The sequence below is a fragment of the Dasypus novemcinctus genome, chromosome 2, assembly GCF_030445035.2.
Source record: "Dasypus novemcinctus isolate mDasNov1 chromosome 2, mDasNov1.1.hap2, whole genome shotgun sequence".
Classification (NCBI taxonomy): domain Eukaryota; kingdom Metazoa; phylum Chordata; class Mammalia; order Cingulata; family Dasypodidae; genus Dasypus; species Dasypus novemcinctus.
The window spans coordinates 44,142,835-44,158,865 of NC_080674.1; the positions used below are offsets into that span (position 1 = coordinate 44,142,835).

The window sequence follows — 16,031 nt, forward strand, 5'->3', positions numbered from 1 at the left end:
AATGTAAAATATAATCCATGCTTAGTGGCAATGCTCCAAATGTGTCCATGAATTGCAATGAATGTACCACACTAATGAAAAGAAGTTGTTAATGTGGAGAATGGGAGGAGGTGTGGGGAGTGGGGCATAGGGGAATCCCTTATATTTTGTGTGTAACATTTTGTATAACCTAAGTAAACTTTAAAAAACAAAAATATATATATATATATATATATATAAAAAAGCCTACGGCAATTAGCTACAAAAGTCAAGATTTAAAGCTCTCTAACTACAAAACCAGTGCTTTCTCCACTAACTCCATGCTGTCTTCCATTTAATTTTTCTCTAATTCCTCCATTTATACTTGTTTTCTCCCTACTAATGTATTCATGAACAAAGAATAGATTTGTATATATTCTCTACAGTGCTCAGCAGTGCTGGGCAGACAGTAGGGACTAATATCTCAGATTCTATCTCATTTGTCCCTACTTTTTCCAAGAGAATTCTTGGAAAGCAGCAAAGCATGGAAGACATGACAAAAGCGGCAAGAGCTAGCATGCTGATGATACTCAGAAAAAAAAAATGGAATGAAGCAAAGACTAATTCTACCCTTAGACAAAAATAGTAAACATCTTACTTTCATACTTGATGCCATCTCATCATTCCAGGAATAGATATTGCAAGAAATCCCTAGACTAGGGAAATGAGAATATGGGTAGAAAGAACAAAGAGATCAGAATCCTTGGTATAGCAGAGGGACCTTAAGACCCTGGCATGTTTGAGGTTTCAGGAGTCTTTAGGGCTTTGGAAGAAGGGACTAAAAGTGTTTGGTCTCTAAAGCAAGTGTGGGCATAGTAAAAGTATATACAGAAAATACTTTAGGTTTTGGAGGCCAGACAGCCTCTATAGTAATGTCTCAACAATTTTACAGCTAGACAGAAAACAGTCTTACACAACACATAAACAAATTGGCATGGCTGTGTCCCAATAAAACTTTTTTATAGATAATGAAATTTGAATTTCATACAATTTTCACTTATCATGAAATACTATTCTTTTAATTTTTTTTCAATTATTTAAAACTGTAAAAACTGTTCTTAGCCTATAGGCAAAACATAAACAGGTGTTATGTGAGCTAGTTTGCTGGTCCTTGGTCTAGAGAAGAGCTGCCCTAGATTCTGGGAAGAGACTTTAGGTTTCCTACTAGGATAGTCAAGTTCAATTTACCAGTATAGGAGAGGAGGCAACAATTCAGGGTGGAGAGTAAGGCAAGTTCCTTAGTGCTGAATTTAGCAAAATATTAACTTTATCAAGACATAATTACAGATTAGAAAAGTTTATACTATAATGGGAGGGTGGCAAAAGAACTACATGACTACTTTTAAAGTAATAGGATTTTTAAATGAAATACTTGCAAAAATTTGCAAAGTATAAGAAAATATAATTACCTATCATCTTTCTACCTCAGGGATTGGCAAACTTCCTTAAGGGTCCAAGAGTAAATATTTTATGTTTGTAGGTTGTATTAGTCAGTCAAAGGGGTGCTGATGCAAAATACCAGAATCTGTTGGCTTTTATAAAGGGTATTTATTTGGGGTAGGAGCTTACAGATACCAGGCCATAAAGCATAAGCTACTTCCCTCTCCAAAGTCTGTTGCCACGTGTTGGAGCAAGTTGTCTGCCAACATCTATAAGGGTTCAGGCATCCTCTTCCTCTTAAGGCTCTGTGGTCCCAGCTTCTTCCAATATCAACTGTAGGCCAGGATAAGTCTCATCTCTCTCCTGGGACTTGTTTCACTCCAGGCTCAGCTGCTCTGCTCTCTCTACAAGGATAGCTGTAAACTATCAGGCAAATGGCTCATCTCTCTTCCCTGGGCCTCTGCCATATGTAATGAAGTATTCTCTCTTTCCTCTTGTATCTGCTTCTCTGTGTGTTTACTTCCCAGGGTTCCAGCATTAAGATTCCAACTAACTACTCTGCCATTTAGTTTTCTCTAACATCCTACTGATGTGGCTCAATCAAAGCCTTAATCATTATTTACTCAAGTAAAAGTGAAACCTTTGAATCAAATCCAATTTAATATGCCCAGAGAAACAGACCAGTTCACACACATAATTCAATATCTATTTTTGTAATTCATAAACAATATGAAACTGCTACAAGGGTCATATGGTTTCTGTGGCAACTACTCAACTAAGCTATTGTAGTGTAATGCAAAAACAGCCATATACAATAACATTAAGGAATGGGAATGGCTGTATTCCTCTAAAATCTTCATAAAAATAGGCTATAGTTTGCCAACTCCTGCTGAACGTGACTCAACCACTGTTAGAATTTTGTCTTGTCACATGTCCTTTTTTTGTTGTTGATCTTTAGGAACTACCAGGAATTGAACGTGGGACCTCATATATGGAAAGCAGGCATTCAACCACTGAGCTACACCAGCTCCCCTGTTACATGTCTCTTTTTACTTTCAGTCCTGTTTTCTTCCTAACTCAACCAGGGCAGTTATCACACTGTTGGGTCATTTCTAGAAATTTATGGAGGCATTTTAGAGACATGGAGGCATCAGTGGCAGGGAATCAGGGATGCACCATCTTGCAAAGCACAGGACAATCCTGTACAACAAAGAACTGTCCTGCCCAAAAGGCCAATAACACTACTATTCAGAAATAATGCTAAACTCAGAGTCTAGACAGTTTACCCCATCTCTACCCCCCAAAAAGCTGCTCATCTACCTAAGCTTAAGTTGTCAAAATGACACTGACCATCACTAGTTCTATCTTCCCATTTCACTAGTCAAGCACATATACAGGCACAGACAAGCAAGCACATGCGTGCTAACACATACACAAAGATTCAAGTAAAAAAAAGAAGTCCTCAATTGCATTGATCTATTTTGAAAACATAACCAGCAGAGGTATCTCCAAATAAATAAAATGCACTTTATTGCCCACAGGTATAAGGTTTAAAGGAACAAGTGAGCTGTTTTCCACGGTTAAAGTGAAGCAAAAGTTAGCAGGCATTTAGTTAGTGTGGCAGTTTGAGATTATTTCATGAATTTCCAAAAGAGAAAGATTATGTTTGTAAACTAATCTATTCCTCTGGGTGTGGTATTCTTCGATTGCACTGAATTCAGTTGAGGGATATTTGATTAGATTACTCAATGAGATTGCTTTAGGGCTTTTGAATGGACTATGTTGGTGGGTATGGCTCAGGTTAAGTCTCCACTTCCTTGTTGGGTCTGATATAAATAGACATCACACTGACAGACACAGGAGGAGAGAGCTCTATCATTTTTGATGCTATATGTGACAGAAAGGAGAAGGCTCAAATAGCTGGGGCCCCAGGGAGAGAGGAGCTATTTTGCCTGATAGCTTACAACTGAAATCAGGAAGAGACATAACCACCGAGACTGATTTAGAAGGCCCAGAAAGAAGCAAGCTCTATGGGAGGAGACAGAGGAAGTCCTAAGAGACAAGCCCTTGCCGCTGAAATTGGGAAGAAAGCAGAGCAGCTGAGCCTGAAAGAAGAAGTTCAAAGGGGAAGGTGGAAACCTCACAAAGATTGGTGGCCATCTTGCTTCAACAATGGCAAGTGACTTTGGTGAGAAAGCATCTCTCCTGATACCCTAATTTGGCCTTCGAACTGTAAGCTTTTCCTCCAAATAAACCTTCATTATAAGAGCCAAAAGCTTCCTGGCACTTTGAATCAGCATTCCTTTGGCAGACTAGTACATTTAGCTAACATCAACTTATTGAATTCCCTGCCACCTCTCATTTCTCATTTATCTCTCTGGTTTACTTCTACTGACCAAGGAATAAAGGGTGGCACTACCTAGTTTCTCCACTTCTAGATCACACGAAACTTGGTATGTAATAAATCAATGATCTTTCATAACTTCTACAGCGTATCTATTAATTCAACTTCTGTTTGGAAAAGACTAAACACATACAACCCTTCTGCAGCTGTTGTATAGGAAGCATTAAAAGATAAAAACTTGGTTTAAAGTCCCTATGGTTAATAAGTGACCAAAGTCTAATTCAGGTAGCCTAAAGACAACCTCAACAGAATGCAACTGAACAAGCACAGGGAAGGAAGCAAAATGAGTAGTTTTAATGATTACAGAAGGGAAGGGAGAGATAATACCTATGCTGAGGTAAAGAACAGCTGGTGATCAAGCCAAATAAGTTAGATAGCATGCTCATTTACTAGACAGAAATGTCAAAGTGTTTAGCTACTTTGCTCCCAATTAGATTTCTAATTGACTATAGCTTCGAATTTAATGAGCTATATTGGCTAACAGCTTATTCACTTATTGCATATCTACTGAGCACTTACTATTGATCAGGTAGTATTCTAGGTACTGAGGATAACACATTCAACAAGACATACAAGGTCCCTGCTATTTTTGAAATCTTACATTCTAGAGTGTATGCTGGGAGAAGAGCACTAAAACAGAAAGAAAACAAACAAATGTTAAAATATGGCAAATGCAATGATTAAAAAAAACAAAACAAAGTGGGATATGATAGGGACCAGGTGGCTATTTAGAAGTGGAAAGGGGAGACACAAGAAAGGTTTCCCTGGGAAGGAGTTTGAGCTGAGTCCTAAAAGACAAAAAGTGGTCAGCCAACCAAAGAAGATATGGAAAAAGTTCATTCTAAACAAACGGAAGAGCCCAAGGCAGGACCAAGTAAGTGCTCCTTATTTGAGGAAAGAAGGCCAGCATAGCTATAGTAGATGGATGAAAGGAAGTGAAAAGTTAGAAAGGTAGGCTGAAGTCATTATGACATATGACCTAATAGGCCATGGCTATGAGTTTAAACTTAATTGTGTGATGGGGAATCCTTGGAGGTTTTTATGCAAATAATGCAAATATGAGACATGAATTGATTTAAATTTTTAAGGCTCTGTCAGGCTAAGGAGAGGAGAATGTACTGTAGGAGTGTGCATGAATGAGCCCAGGGAGGGAGTGGATGTGGATGAAGCGTTGGGCATCTACTTCCCACATGGAAAGTCTCAGGTTTGGTTCCTGATACCTCCTAAAACAAACAACCGACAACAACAACAAGCAAAACAAACAAACAAAAAACAACACAGAGGAGCCAGTGTGGCTCAGGGGTTGAGCCCAGCTCCTGGGTTCAATCCCTGGCCCCTTGGTACCTCAAAAATAAATAAATAAAGAGCACAGGGAGACAAGCAAGTAGACTGCCAGAGTAATGGTTAGATTAGAAAGACAACAATGAAAACATGGGGTGGGGACAACAGAGACAGAATGTTTTAAAGGTCACATAGAATCAAATTGGATTTGACATAAAGAGTGAAACAAAGAGAAATCAATGAGGGATGATATCTCAGCTTGAGTTAACTAGAAAACAGCCTGAGACAAAGGCTCACTAGCTAATTCTTTATTGGAAGGTAGGATCCCAGGGAAGCAAAGGTAAAGGAAAAAGAGAAGTGAGCCAGTAAGGAGGAAGAAGAAATTTAAGGGGTATGTTAAGCTGGCTACCACTTTGCAAACAAAGACAGATTATTGCTGGTCATGTAGAACTTCTTCAGAGAGACTGTATGAAATCACTAAGTCTTGGGAACAGTCCACGGAGGGTGAGACGGTGAAAGAATTTATTGCAGGCTCCCTCCCATACCCTGCTTCCCACTTATAATTCCCTAGCACTTCTGGGATGTGTTATATAGTCACTCCAGAGCCTGTACTCATCCATTCTGGCCAATGTTGAGGTGTGATGGTCTTTTGCTGTCAAAAAACCAGCATAATGAGGGCTCTTTGGTCTATGACAACAGCAGCAGCAGCCAACGTTTTATGGCCACAAGAACAGCATGAGCTCTCTCAAAGGAAGGGAGGTGGAGGAATATAGCTCCAGGGTGGTACATGAACCAGGAGGGCTAACTCCTAGCTTTTTGGCTTGAGTAACTGCAGAAATGGCAGTATCTTTCACTGTCTTGGGGAAGACTGGAAAGGATCAGATGTTTGGGAGAAAAATCAACAGTTCTGTTCTGTACATGTTAAGGCATTAGAGATTTGAGCCTGGAATTCAGGTAAGAGAACAGCATTGCAGCCATATATTTGGTATGTAGTGGTATAGAGATGGCATTGAAAACAAGAGTCTATAAGTTTAAGAAGGAAAAGAAAGTACATGGAAAACAGAAGTACTTTCTTATATATTGTTGCCCACCAATATTTAGAAAATGTGCAAAAGGGAAGGAACAGTTGAAAAAATTAAGGAATAGACATTGAGATAAAAGGAAAACCATGCAAATGTGGTGTTATAGAAGGCTAGAGAGCAATATGTTTTAGAAAAAAGAGTGATCAACTATGCTGAATGATGAAAGGCACCATCAGTAAGGACAAAGAAGTGATAGCTGGGTTTGACAATATGGAGCATGTTGATAACTTTCACAAAAGTAGTTTCAGTAGAGCAGTGATGACAGAAAACTGAATGGAATGGATTGAGGGGATGATTCTTTAAGAAACAGAACTTATAGTAAAGGAGGAACAGAGAAACGGTGGGGCATGTGGAGTTAAGGAAAGCTTTTTAAATGAAGGTTACCCAGGGTATATTTGTAGACCAGTGAGGAGTCAAAAGAGAGCAAAGAATAAAGGATATGAAGACAAGCAAGGAGGCATATCACCCTCAGTTTCCCTCTGGTAGATATACTTTTCTAAACAAGACACTATTCATGGTAAATTCTAATTATATCCCTTTTTTTTACACACACAAATACAAATTCTCAGAGAAAAATGAGATCATGTGGCTAAACAATCAAATATCTCCATCTAGTGGCTGGAACCTTAAAAGTATACAGCATCAAATTTGGGGCTCGCACTGACTCTTTTGAGAAGTATATCTTAGTTGGTAACAATTCTAGAAAAAGGTATCTGAATTAAATAACATAAAAAACTTTAACACAACATGAAATGTACCAACCACATATATAATCCTAAATATAATATATAAGCATATTTACTGCGTGTTTAGTGGCACGTTACACTCTTACATGAACTTGCTCTGTAATGTCCCAATAGTCCATGACGCGGGTATCCCAATTTTACTAATGAAAAAACTGGCAGAGAAGTTAACCATTTGCCCAAAGTTTATACAGATATAAATGACAGAGCTGGGATTTGAACATAGACAAAATCCATATTCTTAGCCACTATACTGTCTCTGTAAAGCACCAAAATTATTTGAGGGGTGGTATAGAAGAGTAAACATGAATCATGAATACAAAAAGGTAGAGCCTCAGAACTCAATAACCACTCAAGTGCAAAGTCAAATTTTTCTAAAAGTACCTATAATTAGAGTAATTATACTAACTTAGTACTCCAAGAGTACTGAAAACATAAACTGCACTGGAATAGACACTGCAGTGCTATAGAACTGTGCTTTGGAGTAGTGATAATTTTAACATACTGGAATTATGTTACATTAAATGTATTCAGAAAGCTAAGTGCTAAGTAAAACTAAATGAGAAAATGTTAAATACAAAAAAAAAGAAAAGAATGAGGCAAAAGAATGTATCCCAGGAAGTAGAAGAGGCTCCCTCTTCTTTAGCAACCTTCCTCTCTTCCTCCTTCTCTAGTATTTCATCCAGAGGCATCCCTACTTCTCTCTTATCACTCTAAGGATTATTCCCCTTTCCAATTACAAAGCTATTTCATACTTTGTTGTACTTAATCCTTAAAATCATTTTGCAAAAAACTCAGGCTAAAAAAAGATGACATGAGTGAAATGCTAGATTGAGGAGCTGAGACTCAAACTTAAGATCTGTGCATACATGTGACTGCAAAAATTCCCAACCCACTTCTAGGTTAAGACTGAGGATTTCTGCCACCACTCCCAGAGCAAAGGAGGTGTTAAAGAAGGCTGACAAGGTGATAAAATGATCAAGACCCCGAAATATATCCAGATTCGGAGCTTTATTTAAATTCAAATTTGCAAAATAATACCAAATACACACAAAAAAATACATTGTGATCATATCTATAAATATATAGGAAACACAGAACTATCTTATACTTAACAAGCACTTATATTTTTTTAAATCAAATTTACTGGAGTTTAATTTATATACCAAAAAATGTACCCATTTTAGCATACTATTTGATCCATTTTGACAAGTATATATACCCATTAAACACCACCACAATCATCACAAAAGAAAACATTTCTATCAACTCCAAATTTTTTCAGTCAATCCACCCCAATCCTTGGCCCCAAACAAACACTGATCATCTTTTTGTCACTATAGTTAAGATTTATCTGTTCTGGAGATTTATATTAATGGAATCAGATAGTATGCACTGTTTCTGGTTTCTTTCCCTCCGAATAACGTTTTCTGAAGTTCATCCACCATTCCTTCTTATAGCCCAATGGTATACCACTGTATGGATATACTACAATCTGTTTATCCATGCTGCTGTTGATGGACATTTAGCTTGTTTCTAGTTCATGATCACTGTGAATAAAGCTGTTATGAATATTGTTAGATCAGTGTTTATGTGGATATATATGTTTTCATTTCTGCTGAATAAATATCTAGGAATGAAATTAAGCTGTGTGGTATAGTAGATTGAATTGTGTACTCCAACAAAAGGCATATTCATAATCTTAATCCTCATTCCTGTGGATGTGAACCCATTTGTAAACAGGACCTTTTAAAGATATTATTAGGTAAGGTGTGGCCCAACTGAATCAGGATGGGCCTTAATCCATTTTACTTAAGCCCTTACTAAGAGAAGAGAAAACCACAAGGATAAATTGGAAGTCTGCAGATACCAGAAGAGCAGACAAAAGGAAGAGATCAAGGACATCACCACCTGATGGGAGACAGATGTAAGTTAAGAAACACCAGGGGTTGTGGCAAGCCAATACTAGAAGCTTAAGACTTCCAGGAAAGTACAGCACTGCCAGTGCCTTCATTTTGGACTTCTAGTCTTCAAAACTGTGACACAATAAAAGCCTGTTGTTTAAGCCAACCTACTGTATAGTATTTGCCACAGAAGCCTGGCAAACCAAGGCAAATGTAAAGTATGTATTTAACTTTATAAAAATAACCATATGGTTTTCCAAATTTTACATTTTCATGAGAAAAAAAGTCCCAATTGCTCCAAATCCTCACTAAACTTGATATTGTCATTCTTTTCAATTTGAACATGCTAGTGTTAATGTATACAGTTATGGAGGTTATGTGATAGTATCACATTGTGATTTTAATTTGCAATTTCCTGATAACATGATATTGAACATCTTTTCATGTGCTTATTTGTCATTCATATATCTTCTTTTGTGAAGTTTCTATTTGAATTTTTCACCCATTCTTTTTTTTTCTCTATATCCATTTTAATTGAATTTGCCAACAATGTGGTAAACACTGATAATGTATACTCTGATTATTTTCAGGTCATGAAAAATTCCTAAGATATACTTTTTTTAAACTTTTTATAATAATATATAAACAATTCAGCATTTCCCACTTTAATTATTCACAATATTATGCTACCATCACCAATATCGATTTCCCCAACTTTTTCATTGCCTCCAACAGAACTGTGCACCCATTAAGCAATAACTCCCTCTTTCCCTCCCTTCCCTACCCTGGCTCCTGGTAACCTATATTCTACTGCCTCTATGAAATTTGCTGCTTCTAGCTATTCATATAAGTGGTATCATAAAAAATCTGTCCCTTCGTGTCTGACTTATTTTACTCAACATGTTTTCAAGGTTAGTCCATGTTGTCGCATCTATCAGAACGTCATTCCTTTTTATGGTTGAATAATATTCCATTATGTGTATACCATTTTGTTTACCCATTCATCTGTTGATTGACACTTGAGTTACTTTCGCCTTTTGGCTATTGTAAATTATACTACTTTAATCACTGGTGTACAAAGATATAGTTGAGTCCCAGCTTTCTATTCTTTTGGGTATATATTATACCAAGAAGTAGGACTGCTAGGTCGCATGGTAATTCTACTTCCAACTTTTGGAGAAACCACCAAACTGATTTTAACAGTGGCTATACCATTTTACAAAGCCACTAGTAATGCATAAAGGTTCCTATTTTTCCTCATCCTTGACAAAACTTATTAGTTTCTGTTTTTTTAAAACTAGTCAACCTGATGGGAGACAAGTGGTATTTCATTGTAGTTTTGATTTGCATTTCCCTAATGACCAATGATGCTGAGTATCTCTGCATATGATTATTAACTATTTGTATATCTTCTTTGGAGAGATGTTTACTGAAGACCTTTGCCTGTTTTAAATTGGGTTATCTTTTTATTGTTGGGCTGTAGAAATTCCTTATATATTCTGGATATTAAACCCTGATAAAATATATGGGTAGCCATCATTTTGCTTCCGTTCGCTAGGTTGCCATTTCACTTTCTTGACAGTGTGCTTTGACATATGAAATATTTTTTTTAATTTTGAGGAAGTCTACTTTATCTACTTTTTCTTTCGTTGTTTGTGCTTATGGTGTCATATCTAAGTGCCCATTCTTTAATTGGAGAGTTTATCTTATTATTGAGTTGTAAGAGTTCTTTATATATTCTGGGAAAAAGTCCTGTAACAGATATAGTACTGGAAATATTTTCTCCTAGTCTGTGGCCTTTCTATTTTCAAAATTCTGTCTTTTAATAAGCATAAGTTTTAGATTTTGGTCAACTGATCACATATACATAGGTCATTTCTACCTCCTCCATTCATATCACTTAGCTGTAATGTTCACTCTTACACCAGTAGTATAAAGGAGGCACAGTATTTAAGAAGGTGATGAATCTTGAAATAAAGCAAAGTAAATTCTCTAAATATTTTTTGTTTCATAAAATTGTTTTGGTTAGTCTCAGTCCTTTGCATTTTGATACAAATTTTAGAAGAGTTTGTCAATTTCTACCAAAAAAAAAAGGTTGCTGGAATTTTTATTAAGATTGCACTGAACTTGGGAGCGGATGTAGCCAAGCAGTTGAGTGCCTGCTTCCCACATGGCAGGTCCCAAATTCAGTTCCCAGTGCCTCCTAAAACAAACAAACAAACAAACAAAAAAACAAGCAACAAGCAAACAAATGAAAAAAACAACTACTCAGGGGAGCCAATGTGGTTCAATGGCTGAACGCCAGCTTCCCATATATGAGGTCCTGGGTTCAATCCCCAGCCCAGTACCTAGAAAAAAAAAAATTGCATTGAACTTATGGTTCAATTTGAGAAGAAATGACATCTTAAAAACATTATCTTCCAATCTATAAACACTGTATATATCTTGATTTATTTAGATCTTCTTAAATTTTTCTTAGCAGCGTTTCGTCATTTTCAGTGCATTTATTGAAATTTTTTATAATAATTTTATATTTGAATACAGTACTGTAAATGGCATATTTTAAATTGCAATTTATAATTGTTTCATTTTATCTCTACTATTGGCTTATAAGCCTTTTATTATTTGTTTGTCTTTAGTGGTTACTCCAGGGTTCAGTTCAAATAATATTATACCATTTCATATATAGCGTAAGTGCCTAACAGCAATAAATTCCATTTATCCCCTATTTTATTGCTCTTGTTGTCATACAGTTTAACTCTATATATCATAAACTCTCCAACTGTTGCATTTTTTAAATTCTCTTTTATAAGAATTTTTTTAAAAATCAGTCTTTATACCTACCCACATGTTTACCATTTCCAGCATTCTTCATTCTTTTGTTTAGAGTCAAGTTTCCATCTGGTATCATTTTCCCCCTACCTGAGCAACTTCTTTTTAACATTTCTTGAGGTGCAGTCCTACCAGCAATGAGTGATCTCAGAATCTGTTTGTCTAATAAAGTTATTTTGCCTAATTTTTGAAGGATATTTTTGCTGTATATAGAATTCTTGGTTAATAGCTTTATTTTCTTTCAGAACTTTAAAGATGTCATTGATTTGCACCAAGGAAAAGCTTCCCATGCACTATTTCTAGGCACTAACTGACAGGATACTAAGACAGGCCCATTTCTAGAAGTCATGGGACTCTTCTGGTAAACAACTCTGATCTGAGGACTATCCAAGGTCTTGCCCAATCTTTAGATCACATGACAGTCTAAGACACTTTCATTCAACCTTCCCTCCTCCTTTCTTTTACTTAAGGGTAAATATGCATTGTGGTCTGCTGGCTCTGCCAGACTTGCCTGGTTCCCTCCCCATTTTCTCTCATCTAAGTATTTCCCCCAACAAATCTTTGCCTGTTTATTCTTGTCCTGGCCATCTGCTCTTTGAAGGACCCAGACTATTATAATTATTAATCCCATTCAGTGTGAGTGTGGTTTCTTTTTAAATATTTATTTTTCATCTCTTGAAGTTCCACTTGTATCTTTTTTTTTAAAGATTTATTTCAACAACACCCCCCCCCATTGTCTGCTCTCTGTCCATTTGCTGTGTGTTCTTCTGTGCCTGCTTGCATTCTTGTCAGCAGCAGCGGGAATCTGTGTCTCTTTGTTGCATCATCTTGCTGCGCCAGCTCTCCGTGTATGCGGTGCCACTCCTGGACAGGTGGGCTGCGCTTTTTTCGCGTGGGGTGGCTCTCCTTGCAGGGCGCACTCCTTGCATGTGAGGCTCCCCTACATTGGGGACACCCCTGCATGGCATGGCACTCCTTGTGCACATCAGCACTGCATGTGGGCCAGTTCACCACACGGGCCAGGAGGCCTGGGGTTTGAACCCTGGACTTCCCACGTGGTAGGCAGACACTCTTATCAGTTGAGCCAAATCCACTTCCCTCCACTTGTGTTTTTTTTTATATTTTACATTTCTCTCCTCATTCGGTTCATGTTTCCCTTTAAATATATGAACATAGTTATAACATCATTATCATTATAATTTAACCTCTTTGTCCACTACTTCCATCATCTATGTCATTTCTGAGAATGTTTCTATTGACTAAATTTATCAATAAATAAATCATAACTGGGTCACAGTTTTCTTCTCCTTAGCATGTCTAGTAAGTTTTGACTGACTGGATTTGGGAGGTCTCAGTTCTGGCAGGCAGTTAAATAATTTGTATATTACTTAATCCTTCAAAACCTGTTTTTAAGCTTTGCTCAGGTCTAAAGTAGCCTTCTATCCAAGGATAGTTAGCCATTTTACTAAGGTATAATCCCTTAAGGAGTTGTGAATTCCCCTAAGTCACCAAAGACTCTCCACTCTGGGTGGTTAGAATTTTAACATCTCCATGCTCTGTGGGAACTATGGAAATTTTTCAGTTTATAAATCCCCAGTCATTTTGCCTGGACTTGTAGAACTTCCCCTACACATACATGGCCTAATGTTCACCAAATACTCAAGAGGATCCCAAACATATTCTGGAGCTCTTTCTCTGAGAAGCTCCCGTCATTGTACAAGAACTGTGTGGAAGAATACAAAGAACAGGATGGTTAAAATGAATGAAAAAGAGAATGGTTTCAGATGAAGGTGCTCTGGTAGGCAGAGAATGGATTTTATTTTTTTAATTTCACTTTTCTGCCTCATTTTCAATCCAGTTTAGTATTTTCTTAGACACTTTTAAACTATTATTTCTATTTTAGTTTAGCTTAGAGTGGACTAACTATACAATTCCACTAGATGCCTTTAATTTTGTTAGCTATTTTCTAATGCTGTGTGTACATTACTACAAAACAAATACATTACTACAAAACAAAACTTAATCATCTCCTAGTCTTCTCTATTCAAAATAAGCACCCAATCCAGCTTAAATGACTCAATGTTTTGACATGCAGACAGAAACAAGAGTTATTTTGTTTATATACAAAGTTGATATCTGATCTCCACCACAAGAAATTCTAAGGGAATCCCATGGCAATCACTGAATAATTTTTCCCTTCTACCAACTAGTGTGTGGTCTAGAAAAAAAGGCAAAAACAACAAAGATAATGAACTTTTAACAGGCATTTACAGGAATTTCTAAAGATGTTTTATGGATGTCCTGAAAGTGATTTCATAAATGTGGAAAATTCACAGTTGGCTTTCTTCTAAGATAGAATGGCAATCTTGTTAAGCACTACAAGAGAAAAATCTCTATGCCTAAAATACCACAAATGAGAATTCACAATCTAACATTAGGCTGCAGGTTAATTGTCCTTGTTTGTTTTTTATATTTTCACTCTTCATTCCCAAATAGATTTTAGGTACTAATAAATTATAGTTTGAGCAGCATTTTATGTTTTATATTAAAATAGACCCCAGAATCAAAAATAAAAACAGAACTAGAAAGCAAAATGTTAGCTCCTCAACTGTAACTAGTTTGTGACGAACATGATTAGCACAGACTCTTATAATCTCCCTTAACAGTTTAAAAAATAAGAGAAAAAAAGTTTTTCTTTTTCAATATTACATTTTCTTTCCATTTCTCAGATTCTATAATACAACATAGAAGATACCAGTCATAAAAACACAATCTTGATTTAGATCATCACGGTATTCTCTCCCAACCAAAGACCTAATTCAGATACTATTCATGTTGACAAGGCCTATCTTCTAAAAGTCATATATTTAATACAAATAATAAATCAACATTCCTCATGTAAGTGTAATTTTCCTAATATACTCTCCTCACAAGGACAAATGTCTTAAGGTTTTTATAAAAATAGGGCTTTCAGCAGATACCAAGCATAGCAAATAGATACACACAGGCACATCTTTCAAATGGCTGCACTAATTTAAAAAGGGCAACCTAACACCCTTCCAATATGACACAATACAATGTGTCTCCCAATACAATGCAATGAAAAGTACAAACATTACCTGTGAAGTGTTCTTGCCAAAAATGTTTAATCAGAATCTAAATCAAACCTCTAGACTAATTTTCAGTTTACAAAAAAACACATATGCTAGAGGAACAAGTTAAATGATAACCATAAGGAAATTGGTCTGAACTCTTCAAAAAGTCAATGTCATGAGGGAAAAAGTAGGAGAGCATTACTAATAGACACTAAAGAGACATAATAACCAATGCAATGTGTGAACTCTGCTTGGATCCTGGTTTCAAAAAAAATGCTATAAAAGATATTTGAGGAAAACTGGAAAAATCTAAATGTGAACTAGATAACTAGAATTACTGGTAAATTTCAAAGGCAGATAACGATATTATGTTAGGTAAGAGAATATCCTTATACTAAGGAGAGCATGCTGAATTAGAGGTTAGGTGTCAGTGTCAACTCATTTTCAAGTGGATTGGAAAAAAAAGTAAATATATAATTGCGGCACACATAAGAGATTAATCAAACATAAAGAATTTTTGAGTATGGACAGAGGGAACAAAGGGGTTCTGCTACTCTTTCAATTTTAATGTATATCTGAGATTTTTCAAAAGAAAAAAAAGTGCTTCTTCACCCTAGGTCATAAAGATACTTTTCCATATTTTCTTTTATTGTAATAACTATATAGTTTTACTATTCACATTTAAGTTTCTAATCCTTTTAGAGTCCATCTTTACAAGTAGTACTAGCTAAGGATCCAGTTTTATTTTTCTCTATGTAGTACTCAAGTTCTACCACCAAAATCTACTAAACAATTCATCCTTTCACCACTGATTTGTTTATCAATTTTTTATAATTACTATTACTGAAATAATGAAAATGCTCTAATAATGACTGAAGCAATAAATGTATGGATGTGATTATACCAAATACCATTGCTTATATGCTTTGGATGAATTGTATGATTTATTAATATGTATCAATAAAATTAATTGAGAGAAAAAAATGAAGTTTATTACATTAAAAATATATATGTATCAATAAAATTGACTTGTTTAAAATAAAAAGTATATGCCCTGAAAACTGTTAAGGAAATGCCTAATTTACCTGGAAACAATTTCCTATACATAATGTTACAAAGAGAAAGTTTCCAGAGATTAGACCATCTCCTATTAACCAATAAGTTGGACTACATTTTAGTTAGTATTTATTCTTCTTTAGACCAAACAAAAATGATGACAAGTAAAAATATTATAAGTATTTTTAATACAATTCCACAAACCTTCTTCTTCTAAGGGAATTTTAAGGTAACTT

General features: G+C 35.9%; 1 protein-coding gene across 3 annotated transcripts in view; it reads right to left on the reverse strand.

Annotated features, from left to right (window-relative positions):
* Nucleotides 1–16,031, reverse strand: part of TTC33 (tetratricopeptide repeat domain 33) — a 77,634-nt gene that overhangs the window by 39,057 nt on the left and 22,546 nt on the right. The window lies entirely within an intron of this gene.